This window comes from Pseudophryne corroboree, chromosome 9 (genome assembly GCF_028390025.1).
Source record: "Pseudophryne corroboree isolate aPseCor3 chromosome 9, aPseCor3.hap2, whole genome shotgun sequence".
Lineage (NCBI taxonomy): Eukaryota > Metazoa > Chordata > Amphibia > Anura > Myobatrachidae > Pseudophryne > Pseudophryne corroboree.
The window spans coordinates 125,849,921-125,864,481 of NC_086452.1; the positions used below are offsets into that span (position 1 = coordinate 125,849,921).

General features: G+C 42.0%; 1 pseudogene; it reads right to left on the bottom strand.

Moving 5' to 3' along the window:
• Positions 1 to 12,425: 12,425 nt before the first annotated feature.
• On the bottom strand, positions 12,426 to 12,544 carry LOC134964105 (5S ribosomal RNA; annotated as a pseudogene).
• Positions 12,545 to 14,561: the final 2,017 nt, after the last annotated feature.

Sequence of the window (14,561 nt, forward strand, 5' to 3'; positions counted from 1 at the left end):
GTCCAGATCGGCTCAGACAATGCAACAGCGGTAGCGTACCTCAATCATCAGGGAGGAACTCACAGCAAAAGACTGATGGAGGAAGTAACTCGCATACTAAAGTGGGCAGAGCTCCATCTTCCAGCATTGTCAGCAGTGTTTGTTCCAGGAGTACTGAACTGGGAAGCGGATTTTCTCAGTCGACACTCCATTCAGGAAACAGAATGGGCATTACACCCACAAGTGTTTCAGACTCTAGTAAACAGAAGGGATCTGCCAGAGATAGATCTCATGGCGTCTCGTCCGAACAACAAGGTTCCAATATGCGGATCAAGAACAAAGGATCCCGGAGCAATCCTTGTAGATGCACTGTCAGTGAATTGGAAATTTCATCTGGCATATCTGTTTCCTCCAATCTCCCTGTTACCCAGAGTAGTGAGGAAAATAAAGCAAGCAAAGGGAACCATAATTCTAATAGCTCTAGCTTGGCCCAGAAGGCATTGGTACACAGATCTACAAAGGATGTCCATGGAAGCACCAATACTGCTCCCTCAACGTCCAGATCTGCTAATGCAGGGTCCTTGTTATCACAGCCATCTGAAACGTCTGTCTTTGACGGCTTGGCTGTTCAAACCTCTATCCTAGAAGCTAGAGGATTTTCAAAACAAGTAATTCAAACTATGCTTAGAGCAAGAAAGCCTTCTTCAGCTCGTATTTATCATCGAATATGGCAAGTCTATATTCATTGGTGTAGTGAAAAAAGTTTGAATCCAAGATCTTTTAAAGTATCAAGGATTTTGGATTTTCTTCAAGCAGGATTGGATAAGGGGTTGAAAGTAGCTTCCTTGAGGGTTCAAGTATCAGCACTTACAGGATGTGCGTAGTTTCTTTCAGGGAGTTGTACACATTCAACCTCCATTTGTTCCTCCTGCAGCTCCCTGGGATTTGAATCTGGTTCTTAAAATCCTTCAGGGACCTCCGTTTGAACCACTTAAGAGAGCAAATCTTAAATGGTTAACGGCTATAGTGCACTTTCTACTGGCAATGGCGTCAGCTAGAAGAGTGTCAGATTTAGGAGTACTGTCGTGTAAGTCTCCTTTTCTAATTTTTTTCCTAGATAAGGCAATTCTCAGAACTAGATCTGGTTATCTTCCGAAGGTGGTTTCAAAGTTTCCCCTTAACGAGGAAATTGTAGTCCCAGCTTTTCAGGTATCGGGAGAAGCGGCGCTGGACACCACGTCCAATAAACCGAGCGTTAAAAATCTACGTAGATCGTACTAGTGCCATCAGAAAGACAGATTCTCTCTTCATCCTCTACGGATTTCATAGAAGAGGATGGCCTGCTAGTTAACAGACGCTGTCAAGATGGCTCCGATTGGTAATTTCAGAAGATTATTCTCGTTGCTGATCTCCCTGCTCCAGCTTATGTCTCTGCTCACTCTACACATAAGGTAGGTCATTCATGGGCAGTACAACATGGTGCTTCAGCAGAACAGATTTGTAAGGCAGCCACATGGTCTTCCATTAACACTTTCATTAGACATTATGCCATGGATACTTTTGCCTCTCATGACGCTGAATTCGGGCAAAAGGTTCTCCTGTCTAATCAGGAGCATCCCCACCACTAAAACTGGCTTTGGGAATCCCATTGGTATCCTGTGGATAACCTGTGGACCCATCGGAGAAATATGGTAAGAACTTACCATTGATAAAGTGATTTCTCCTATGTCCACAGGTATCCACAGGGGTCCCACCCTGACGCACCTGATTTGAGGATCTTTTCAATCACTAAACCTCATCCCTCTTGCATGGAAGGGTGTGCATAAGTGTTCTTATCGCCTGAATAGGTTGCTACCTGATGCTCCTGCCTAAATTGCTGTGAAAATAACTGATTTGACTGAGTCAGTGGGCGGGATTATATGGAGAAGCCGCGATGCATCCTGGGAGGCCAGAAAGCTCGTGACCGTTTGGTGCCATTTCCGCTGTCGCTCCGGCATATCCCAATGTTATCCTGTGGATACCTGTGGACATAGGAGAAATCACGTTATCAACGGTAAGTTCTTACCATAACGTCTATTTTCCCCCCTTCTCTCTGCATGTTGCAGCTATCTATCGCCCTCCTGGGCAACCCAAACAACAATTTCTATAAGATTTTTCTGCCTTGCTCCCACACTTTTTATCCTCTGACATCTCCTCCATCATTATGGGCAATTTCAATATAGCTCTTGATAGTTCACAATCTATTCATGCCTCCAAACTCCTCTCTCTAACCTCCTCTCTTGGCCTCACCCAATGGTCTGACTCCTCTACTCACCAGGAGGGCCACTGCCTTGATCTTGTGTTCACCAGGCTCTGCTCAGTTTCCGAATTCATAAACACTTCTTCCCTCTCTCTGATCACAACCTGATCACCTTCACAATTTCTTCTATTACTCTAAATTCTATGACACTAAAACCAAGCAAACCTCCTCTAACCCACAGAAATACTAACAATATACATTTTCAACAACTTTCCACTTCTCTGCAACAACTTCTCTTACCAATCTCTACATTTACCACACCTGACACTGCTGTATCCCACCTGCACCAGACCCTAAAGAGTGCCCTTGATGAATTGGCTCCAGCTACCCATCACACTCCGCATAGGCTTAGATGCCAACCATGGCACTCAAAATCAACAAGACACCTACAAAAACTGTACGCAAAGTAGAACATCAGTGGCGGAAATCTCAGAATCCAAGTGACTTTCTCACATTAAGACTACCTACCACTCCTATCGTCAGGCCCTGGACACTGCCAAACAAGCATATTTCCAATCTCTCATCTCTTATCATGCCACAAACCCCAAGCGACTTTTTAATACATTTAAATCACTTTTTTACCCTCCCTGACCTCCCTCACTTGCTACTATCAATTCATAAGAACTTTCTTTCTACTTCAAGGATAAGATTTATAAAATCCGAGATGAAATGGTATGCTCTAACTCAGCCAGTGACCTGCTTAATTCCCTACCTGAACCCTCTGGCACTTTCTCTTCATTTGATCCCACAAGTGAAGAAGTAGTATCAACACTCTTCATCCTCTTACTCCACTAACTCTCCTCTTGATCCTATACCCTCACAGGTCAGTAAAACTTTGTCTCCTGTGCTTATCCCAACCTTAACTAAAACCTTAACTTATCCCAACCTTAACTAAAATCTCTCCCTTTCTACTGGTATCTTTCCTTCTCTGTTTAAACATGCAGTGATTACTCCCATTCTAAAAAAACACAACTCTGACCCAAACACACTCTCTAACTACCGTCCCATTTCTCAGCTACCAGGTCCCTCCAAGCTACTTGAGAGACTTGCCTACACTCGCCTTACACACTTTCTTAACTCCCACAACTTATTGGACCCACTTTAGTCAGGTTTTCGTGCCCAACACTCCACAGAGACTGCACTGACCAAATTAGTGAACGATCTAGTCACTGCTAGATCTAAAGGCCAATACACACTTCTAAGTCTTCTAGATCTCTCTGCTGCTTTTGACACTGTTGACCACTCTCTTCTCATACAAACACTACAATCCCTAGGTCTTCAGGACACAGCCCTTACTTGGTTCTGATCCTGCCTATCAAATTGCTCTTTCAGTTTTCACTTCTCTGATTCTACCTCCTCTTCTCTACCTCTTTCAGTTGGAGTACTGCAAGGCTCAGTCCTAGGTCATCTGCTGTTCTCAATCTATACCTCATGTCTTGGTAAACTAATCAGCTCCTTCGGATTTCAGTATCATTTGTACACTGATGATACTCAAATCTACCTATCCTCCACAGATTTATCACCATCTGTATTGGCTCGTGTCACTGGATTCCTGTCTGCCATTTCATCTTGGATGTCATCTTGCCACCTCAAACTCAACATTTCCAAAACAGAATTAATTATTTTTGCACCAGCCAAGAGTAGTTACCAACCTGATATCTCCATAACTGTTGACAATGCCACTATCCACCCGAATCCACAATCTTGTTGCCTAGGTATCACCCTTGACTCTGAACTGTCCTTTGTTCCACACATTCAATCTGTTTCTAAATCATGTTACATACACCTTAAAATCATATCCAAAATACGCCCTTATCTTATACAAGACACTGCAAAACTCTAATCCATGCACTTATCATGTCCCGCATTGATTATTGTAATATTCTCCTTACTGGTCTTCCCAAACATAGGCTCTCACCACTACAATCCATTTTAAATGCAGCTGCTAGGCTAATCTTTCTTGCTAGACGTTCTTCATCTGCTGATCCGCTCTGTCAGCCCCTCCATTGGTTACCGGTATTCTACCGTGTTAAATGTAAAATACTTACATACAAGGCTATTAACCAAACTGCACCATCATACATCTCCTCACTCATCTCAAAATATCTCCCTACCAGACCTCTCTGCTCTGCACAAGATCTGTGCCTCTCATCCACATGTATTACCTGTTCCCACTCAAAAATACAGGACTTTACCCTTGCTTCACCCACTCTGTGGAATACCCTCCCATGCACAATAAGACTCTCCTCTAGTCTCCAAACCTTTAAACGCTCCCAGAAAACTAATCTCTTCAGACAAGTTTACCAAATTCCAAACCCACCCACATAACCTTCAATGCTTCCTTATCCAGTTACATCCTCTCTGTACAGTCCACAAAACCTCACATTTTGTCTTCCAACATTGCTGGGTGATCATACCATGCAACCATTAAGAACCTAGCAATCTGGTGGACCATTATGTAACAGGTAGCATCTATCCTTGTTTATCAATTCCTATTTCCCTATAGATTGTAAGCTTACGAGCAGGGCCTTCCTACCTCTAAGTCTCTCTGTCTGTCTGTCTTTGCCCTGTTTTGTTCTATAACTGTTGTTCTAATTGTAAAGCGCAACGGAATATGCTGCGCTATATAAGAAACTGATAATAAATAAAAAAAATATATATATAATTTGCCAACAATTCACAAGTCTCTCACTTCACCGCCGAGACATCCTATTATTTCAGGTGTCAACTCTCTCACTTTCCTTCCAGCCTACGTTGACAGTTGTTTACATCCCCATGTCTTCCAGTTGAGGTCCCACATACAAGTTACTATGCATTTGTTACAACTTATACAAAATATCAGTTGGAAATCTTCATAATCATTTGCGATCCTGAATGTGAATGGCCTGTACACCAACATCCCACATGGATTGGCGGTGCAGGCAGTCGCAAATGCTATGGACCATGATGGGGACCTCACTGAGAGACACAGGTAGTTTATTTTGGATTCTATTCAGTTTATTCTTTCACACAACTATTTTCTTTACTCTAACACGTTTTATCTTCAAATTATGGGCACGGCCATGGGGATCAGGTTCGCTCCGAGTTATACAAACCTATATATGGGTGAATTGGAGGAGGAGTTAATATGGAGGGGCGGGCATGGCGTGCACCTGGTCCTCTGTGGCTGATACATAGACAATATTTTTATGATTTGGGATGGGGTTCTCGACACGTTCACAAGTTTTGTTAATTTTCTCAACACCATCACATATAATTTAACCTTCACATCTAATTTTCATCCTCCCAAGATTAATTTTCTGGACATAACCCTGGAGATAATAGATAACCAAATTCAAATGTCTAATTTTACTAAAGAAGTTGGTAGTAATGCGTATTTAAATTACAAAAGTGCTCACTACACAGCCTGGAAGAATAATATACAGAAAGGCCAACTTCTTAGGTTGAGGAGAAATTGTTCTTCGACATTATGAGGAGGGGCTGACTAAAACAGCTGGCTGAGCCTATATAAGCAGTGACTAGACTCTGTGGAGCTTGATCTGTGGGCTTGTCTTTTTTAAGTGCTGCTTGGATTTCTAAGTGTGAGTTTTAAACAGCAAAGAGGTGAGTTAGAATACAGAAAAAGGTGAGTTTTATAATACACAATCAGGAACACACATTTGCAGTACCATTAAACTTCTGGTGAGGCTGCAAGGGGCTGACCTTGTGAGTGAGTGAGAGGGTCTCTTACTTGGAGTAGCAGAGGGGCTGTGATTGTGCGTGTGTGAGGGGATTTTTTTTTTTTTATTAGCAGGAGCTGGGAGCCGCGTGAAAAGGAGGTGCAGTGAGCTGGAACAACTGCAACTGCTAAGTGGAGTATACGTGCCGCAGGAGAGAGCACTACGGCTGCATAAAAGTGACGGACCAAGAACCACACAAAGATAGATAAGTATAAGCCAGCTAAATTATTGTATAAGTCTTCTACTTTTTATTTTTGCTGCTTTTTCTTTGAGAGTAACAGGGAGTTAGACCTTACAAACAATATGGGAGGGGCTGTGATTGGGGACCTCACTCAGTGCATGTCGTGCAATATGTATGCACACCTGGAGCTACCGGCCCAGTGTGATTACATCTGCATGAGGTGTGTGGGAACTGTTGCCCTGGAAGCCCAGGTAACTGATCTAGAGCAAACCGTTACGCGACTGAGGGAGATTCACAATCTCGAGCGTAGTTTAGACAGAACGGTGGAGGAGTTGCAGGAGGGGTCACTGGTAGAAGAGGATTATGATCAGGTAGCCAGTTGGGTAACAGTTAGAAGGAAGAAAAAGAGGGGGAGGCATGACATCTCCGAACTATCAAACCCGAACAAATTTGCCCGATTGGACGAGGAATCGGATGATGATAGTGAAGAAATGACGGTTCCAGAGGAGACTGCTCCCTCTAGCATCCAGAGGTGCGGTCACTCTGGTGCGGTTGGGATAAAAGATAGAGAGGTACCTAGTCAGATGGTGGTGGTAGGGGATTCTATCATCAGGAAGGCAGATAGGGCAATCTGCTACCACGACCGTGATCACCGTACAGTCTGTTTTCTCCCTGGTGCTCGGATACGCCACATCGCGGACCGGGTAGATAGATTGTTGGGAGGGGCTGGCAAAGACCCGGCGGTCTTGGTGCATGTCGGCACCAATGACAAAGTTAGCGGAAGGTGGGATGTCCTTAAGAAAGACTATTGGGACTTAGGAAAGAAACTGAAGGCAAGGACATCTAAGGTAATTTTCTCGGAATTATAACCCGTGCCACGCGCTAGTCCAGGGAGGCAGAGGGAGATTAGGGAGGTAAATGTGTGACTTAGGGATTGGTGCAGGAAAGAGGGGTTTGTGTTCCTGGAACACTGGGCGGATTTCTCAGTCAGGCGCCATCTGTTTTGTCGTGACGGATTGCACCTGACTGAGGAGGGGGCAGCGGTGCTGGGGGGAAGGATGGTTAGAAGGTTGTAGGAGATTTTAAACTAGGAGCCTGGGGGGAGGGTTTAGCTAGAAACTATGGGTCATGCAGTGAGAAAAGTGAGGATGGCGGTAGTAAACGAAATGGGGGAGAAGTTGGAGGGAGGGTAAGAGCAGGCGGTAAGGTTACTAACATGGGTACTGAAATAAATTTTACCAAAGCACTAACCAATGACGATTACAGGTCATCCTTGCTACATAAGGTGAAAGATGTCCCTAACGCAAGGGAAAATACTTATCTTAGTTGTATGTATGTAAACGCCAGAAGCATTACTGGTAAAAAGGGTGAACTAGAAATACTTGCAGCAAGCAAACAGTATGATATTATAGGCATTACTGAAACTTGGTGGGATGAATCTCATGAATGGAGTCAATCTAGAGTGCTATACACTGTTTAGGAGAGACAGACTTTATAAAAAGGGTGGAGGGGTGTGTCTTTACGTAAAGCTGTTTTTAAAACCTGATGTACGGGAAGATATTCAGGAGGGGACTGTAGACACTGTCAAGACATTATGGGTAGAAATTGAATGCGGGGAAAAAGGAATAAAAAAGTTAGTATTGGGTGTATGCTATAGGCCGCCTGGTATCAACGCATCTGATGAGGAATTGTTACTAAAGCAAATTGAAAGAGCAGCAGGAATAGGAGACATAGTAGTGATGGGAGAATTTAACTATCCAGAGATAAACAGGAAAAAAAATTCATGTGATATCTGCTAGGGGCAATATGTTTTCAAACACACTTAATGATAACTACTTAGTCTAACTAATTGAGGAACCAACTAGGTACAATGCAATCTTAGACCTGGTATTAACAAACAATGGGGATTTGGTATCAGGTATTATAGTAGGGGAACCCATAGGAAACAGCGACCACAATATGGTCACATTCAATATCAGTTTCCACAAACAGCCCTATACAGGCTCAACTAGGACTTTAAACTTTAGCAAAGCAAATTTTGAAAAGATGAGGGTATTTTTCAGGGATATTGAATGGGAAGGTTTGTTTTTAGGAAAAAATACTACGGAGAAATGGGAGGTACTAAAATTCATGCTAGCTAAAAATACACTCAAATTTATTCATATGAGTAGCAAAAAAAGGAATAAAAATCATAAACCGATGTGGAATAACAAAAAGATTAAGGAACGTATGGGCAAGAAAAGGCGAGCATTTAAAAAATACAAATCTGACGGGGAAGCAGAGTCATTTCAGCACTATAAGAAATGTAATAAAAATTTGCAAAAAGGAAATAAGAGCTGCTAAAGTAGAAACTGAAAAACTAGTAGCAAAGGAAAGCAAAGCGAATCCCAAAAAATTATTTAAATACATTAATAGCAAGAGATTAAAGAAGGAGAGTACAGGCCCATTAAAAGACAAGTTGGGAGTCTTAAGCAAAAATTATAATGACATAACGGACACACTAAATGAGTTTTTTTCAACAGTATTCACTAAAGAGGACCCAATTCAGGGACTGACACACAATCTCAATAATGAGAATATCACACTGATAGGTACTTATTTAAGCGAGGAAGTAGTCTGTGGCCGATTAAAACATTTAAAGATTAATAAATCACCAGGGCCCAATGGTATTCATCAAGGGTTCTAATGGAGCTTCACTCTGAACTGGCAAAACCGCTATCTTTGATCTTTAAGGATTCAGTTATATCAGGTATGGTTCCCAAAGACTGGCACATAGAGGAAGTAGTGCATATATTCAAAAAGGGAAGTAAAGCTGAACCAGGTAATTATAGACCAGTTAGTCTTACATCTATAGTGGGGAAAGTATTGGAAGGTATTCTAAGAGATAGTATTCAGAAGTTCCTTGAAGTCAATAAGGTCATTAAAAGGAATCAACATGGGTTTATGAAGGACAGATCCTGTCAAACCAACTTACTTGGCCTTTATGAAACAGTAAGCACAAACCTAGATCAGGGTAAAGACGTGGATGGAATCTTTTTAGACTTTGCCAAAGCGTTCGATACTGTACCACACATGAGACTTATCTACAAGCTACAAGAATCAGGGCTAGGAAGCACAATATGCACTTGGGTCAAAAACTGGTTAGATAATAGGGAGCAGCGCGTTGTGGTTAATGGATCTTTTTCAACTTGGACTGAAGTGCTAAGTGGTGTGCCGCAAGGCTCAGTATTAGGACCGCTATTGTTCAATATTTTCATTAACAACCTAACAGAAGGTCTAGAGAGCATGGTGTCAATTTTTGCAGATGATACCAAATTGTGTAAGGCTATAAATACAGAGGAAGATGCCGAGTCTCTTCAGAACGACTTAGTTAAATCAGAAGCATGGGCAGCCAAATGGAGAATGCGCTTCAACACAGACAAGTGTAAGGTAATGCACTGTGGTAACAAGAACAAAAATTACACCTACCTACTAAATGGGGTAAAATTAGGGGATTCTGTTCTGGAAAAGGACTTAGGTGTCCTCATAGATAGCAAGCTAAGCAGTAGTACCCAAAGTAGGACTGCAGCAAAAAAGGCTAATAAGATATTAGCATGCATAAAACGGGGTATTGATGCTAGGGACGAGAGTATTATACTCCCGTTAAGTAAATCACTAGTGAGGCCACAGCTTGAATACTGTGTACAATTCTGGGCACCGTACTACAAAAAGGATATCCTGGAGCTTGAAAAGGTACAGAGGAGGGTGACCAAACTAATTAAGGGTATGAAGACGATGGAATACAAGGAAAGGCTTAAAAGACTAGGCATGTTTACAGTGGAAAAGCGGAGACTAAGAGGGGATATGATCAACATCTACAAATATATAAGGGGACAATACACAGAGCTTGCGCGGGACCTGTTTTTGGTTAGATCAACACAGAGGACTCGTGGACACTCGCTCAGGTTAGAGGAGAGGAGATTCTGCACAATACGTCGTAAAGGCTTTTTCACGGTAAGGACAATATGTGTTTGGAATTCCCTGCCCGAGGGAGTTGTAATGGCGGAATCTGTCAACACCTTTCAGAATGGGTTAGATAAATTCCTAATGGATAAGGATATCCAGGGGTATGGTGCATAGTCATGCATTATAGTTACTATAAATAGGGATAAAATGCAACGGCTGACAGCAGCATCAGTCAGAAATTTTAGTCAAATCATCATGCGTAGGAGACCACAAATAGGTTGAACTCGATGGACAATTGTCTTTTTTCAACCTCAGATACTATGTTACTATGTTACTATCATCCTTTTTGGATCAAGCCAACATTCTATTAGAAAGCTTTAAAAACAAGGAGTATCCACAATATTTATTAGATAGGGCTCTGAAAGAAGTAATGGCGATTGACAGACGAACTTTGCTTTATCCTAAGGATGAGCCTTAGGATAAAGCACAGTTCGTCTGTGGGAAAGTCAATAGTAAGGAATGGACATTTATCTTAAATTTTAATTGAAGGTCGAATAAGATAAAAAATATAATTAAACATAATTTCCATATGCTTAGAAGTGATCCTGTTCTATATGATATTTTACCATCAAAACCTGAATTTGTTTTTAGAAAAACAAATCTTTAAAAACACTCTTGGCTCCTATCCAACTAAAAGTTGATGTGGAAATCTACATTATGGTAAATCTTACCATTGATAATGGCATTTCTCCTATGTAACCAACACAGAAAGTGTGAGAGAAAATGGCGCAACTAGACACTTCTAGAGACGTAAAAAAGAATTGCTTACACACTGGTATTTTTAAATACGATAGGTAACGATACACCTTCCCAACATATGGACACTAAAATGATAATAAAAGGACACAGAACATAGTGTAATCCAGTTAAATCAGGTGGTGTTTCTTTTATTCGTTACTGGTCCCACTCACATGGCATAGATGGTATATTTGCATGTAGAAACCATATACATTGTATATAACCGCTTCCACTCCACGGGAATAGGGGCGTGTAGTCTCCAAGAAGCACTTAAAATAAAGAGAATTAAAATAGTGCAATACCGTCTGTGTATAGGTAAGGAACTAATATTTTAATGGAAACACTCACAAACAGGTTAAAAAACAGCATAACACAGGTTAAAAACACAGAGACTACACGCCCCTATTCCCGTGGAGTGGAAGCGGTTATATACAATGTATATGGTTTCTACATGCAAATATACCATCTATGCCATGTGAGTGGGACCAGTAACGAATAAAAGAAACACCACCTGATTTAACTGGATTACACTATGTTCTGTGTCCTTTTATTATCATTTTAGTGTCCATATGTTGGGAAGGTGTATCGTTACCTATCGTATTTAAAAATACCAGTGTGTAAGCAATTCTTTTTTACGTCTCTAGAAGTGTCTAGTTGCGCCATTTTCTCTCACACTTTCTGTGTTGGTTGTGATATGTTGAAACCACGGTGAAGGTTTCCTGTTTGTGGGACTAAAGGCTGCTATCTAGTATAAGCGCAAGAAAGATCACCTGTTCTGTTTTCGATTGATTTCTCCTATGTACACAGGTTCCACAGGATAACAAAGGGATATGATGGAGAGATAGTGGATTGGCACCAAACGATCTCAAGCTTTCGGTCCTCTCAGGATGCAACGGGCTCATCCATATATATAAAAAAAGAAGGGGTTTTTGATCCTGCACCGACCTTAGATTCAAAGTACATTAATAATCAAATAGTAGCCAGAAATGGACAATGTTTGTGAAAATTCCTATCTGTCAGTCTGGCGGTGCACCCAGAGTCAAAAAAAGAAACAATTGTATATGCACAAGAAGAGAATTATGACTCTTGTTTGGGCGCACTCTTATTATGATATCTAAGTGTTGATAGATAGGAGATAAGCCTAACAATCAAAAAAGTGGTCTTTATTCCTGCTCTTTAGGATACATAGAGACTCAGCATGACCTATAGGACACATGTCTGAAAAAATGAAATGTTCAGATCTTAGTTATGCCTGAATAACCGCATATTGGAAGGTAGCTACATCTTAAGCTGCTTCCGTCTGCCATAGATCTGTACAAACTGTGTTTGTATTAATGCACACTTCGTTGGGTTGAGTAAGTGAGTGGGAAAACCCACACACTAGGAAATTCTGATAATCAACCACTATCTTGGGTAGATTGTGACGAATGAAGATTCAAAGGTAATGAAGTAGAGTATAAGTGGTGATATTGCTGTTGGTGTTCTTCTAACAGGGAAGGAAAACCTCCTACTCCACTGGGTATTCCCTAGAGGTCGCCCATCTAGGTACTGACCCAGCCCACCTTTGTTTAGCTTCCAAGATCGGACGAGATTAGGCGTAAGCACAGGGGTATGGTCGTAGAAAGGTTTGACCCTATGCCACCAATGAGAGTGCACCGAAAACGGAGGGATGGAGTCCTCTACAGAAAAGAATTAAAGATGGGACTGGGTGGTGGCTGCGGTTAGATGGAGGTTGCAGCAGTTGGATAGGTGCGAATCTGCTGTCCGCGTTAGACTGAGGAGACGTGTCCCCCTAGGGGGCACGCTCCCCAGAATCGTGGATGAGAGTTCACAGAAGGAAGATAGATGGAAAATGGAGAGGGTACAGAGTAGAAGGATTGGTGCAGGAGGGTGGAGATGTTACCTAGTATATTTGAATTGCAATATAGCGAATCCCTTGTAGGTTTAGCTGTCACTTTCTAGCCGAAATTTATTGGACAGGAACAGTATATTGCTTTCTGTAATAGGAGCTTATGCAAGAGACGGCTGGAATATGCCCTCTGTAATGACAACTGGGGTGATTAGCCCTTGGAAAGCAAAAAATTACAAAAAAACCCTGTTACACACAGTTTGGAATTTGCCTGAGTCAGACTGTTGGTAAAATTGCACACCACCTGTCACTATCACATAGAGTGTGAAGGAAGAAGCCATATATCTCATGCTATTCATAGACAAAATAAATATTTCATGTTCATTCACTGGAAATTACCAGTATTGTAAATAGCAGGAATAACCTTTACAGATGTCAGTCAGGTGGATGCCCTTGGGGAGCAGAAAAAGTGCCAGCAAAAAGGTAAGGAGCCACAAATTGTCTGCCCCTATCACACGGTTGTATCACACAGTGCCCACAAACAAAAGTGCACACATGTATGTAATAACCTGCTGGAAATCACAGCACTATCTTATTTATAAATAACCTAGCTGGAGATACCCGCGTATTTGGTGACACAAATTACTGTACGATGCAGGATTATTCTGCTATAGCATAAAATTCAAGTGGTGACCCAAACTATTTCACAGATGCGGAATTAGTCTGCTAAAGCATAAAACTCAATTGTCAGGCATTAGATTAACACAGAAAAAATATATACTGAGTGATTCTGCTAAGGCATAGATTATGAATCAATAAGGTATTAAATACCACCTATTCACTGGTCAGACAGGCAGGTGCCCATGAGGAATGAATCAATAAGGTATAAAGCATCACCCATTCAAAGGTCAGACAGGCAGGTGCCCAAGAGGAAGCTGGAAATACCAGCAATCTTGGTGACACAAAAGATATATACAGAATGATTCTGCTAAAGCATAAAATTATGAATCAATAAGGTATCAAATATCACTCATTCAAAGGTCAGACAGGCAGGTGCCCATGAGGAAAACGTGTTTCACCCGATCACGGGCTTGTTCACTTCCGTTCTGAGCAGCTAGTACTTGTCAGTAGCCTGAGTATTTACCTACCCCTGTAATTGTTGTCAGCGAATGACTGACTTTAGGGGCGGGATTGTGATGAGTGTCAGGTCCAATCAGAGGCCAACATACAGGACGTCATATGGGCGGACTGGTAAGATAGACCGAGGAGGGCGGAAGTTATACATCTCACTTCTGCCCTTTTGTATGTCAGGAGAGTTAGAGTGACAATCGTGTCATATTGAACAGAACAGATAGAGTAGGCGGGAGTTACTGTTACTATAATTACCGCGTCGTTTTGCCGCTATGATTCTCTAAGTGAGAGTCGCCGCGATAGACGGGATATCTCTAGTAAGGCTGTGCGGGCGGAAGCTGTGTTCTAAACTCCCGCCCCTCCTAGCATTGGTCGGTTGCTAGGATACCGGCGTCATCCTGCCGCATCATACGGCATGACGCTGGTATTGTTGAAAGGGCGGAAGCTGTGTTGTGATCTTCCGCCCGGACATGGGCCAAGGGAGACATAGTGTCTGTCAGGTTACTATGGTGACCTGATAGTCCTACTTCAGATATACACCGCATAGGGGGAGGGACCGGTCCATCCTGCCCATCTCATGTGCTGGATGCAGACTTGTTTTTAAATAGAAACTTTGATAGTTGTGGGGGGGGAGAATAATTAGGAAAGTGGGGATAGTTA